The sequence below is a fragment of the Corvus brachyrhynchos genome, unplaced genomic scaffold, assembly GCF_000691975.1.
Source record: "Corvus brachyrhynchos isolate BGI_N302 unplaced genomic scaffold, ASM69197v1 scaffold68, whole genome shotgun sequence".
NCBI classification, from domain to species: Eukaryota; Metazoa; Chordata; class Aves; order Passeriformes; family Corvidae; genus Corvus; species Corvus brachyrhynchos.
In genome coordinates this window covers 1,579,922-1,580,629 of record NW_008240039.1, presented here as the reverse complement: position 1 = coordinate 1,580,629, position 708 = coordinate 1,579,922, and positions in this window count along the sequence as shown.

The window sequence follows — 708 nt, the reverse complement described above, 5'->3', positions numbered from 1 at the left end:
CCCAAAAATCCTTCGGGATCGCCTGGAAATTCGGGGAAAATTGGGAACAGCTGGCCCAGATGTGGCTGCCCCATTCCTGGGAGTCCCCAAGGCCAGCTTGGACGGGGTTTGGAGCAACCTGGAATAGTAGGAGGTGTCCCTGCCCATGGCAAGGGGTGGGACTGGATGGGATTTAAAATCCCTTCCCACCCAAACCATTCCATAATTCCATGAAGGAAACCACTGCGGGAATTTTCCTGCAGGAAGAGCAGGATCTCTCAGCAAAACTAAGATTTGAAGCGGGAGGCAGCATAAAAACTGCACTTCTGACCTCGAATCTTCACCTTTGTGCAAAAAAGTTGCCTCCTTTTGAAGAGGAGAATTAAAATTTGTCCCAAGTTTTTTGTAAAAAAACCAAAATTAAAGATATAAACAATGCCAAACATCATCTGGGTAAAGATGCCTGGGGTTTTTTTTAAAGATTTTGTCATATTTAAATTCTTTGATAGTTCCTGGGCCACTTAATGGAAGAAACTCGTTGAATGTAATGAAGAATAAAACTATTTTCCAAGAAACAGTTTCCTTGCACGTTTCTATAACTGTGCAGAGGAACACTAAAAGCAGCTCTTCACAAATCTCATCTGGTCCTGCAGGAAACCTCCGATTTTCTAAAATTTTCCCAAGTAATTTCAATGTTTCAGAGCAGAACCTTGACCCTGAGAGGAGGAC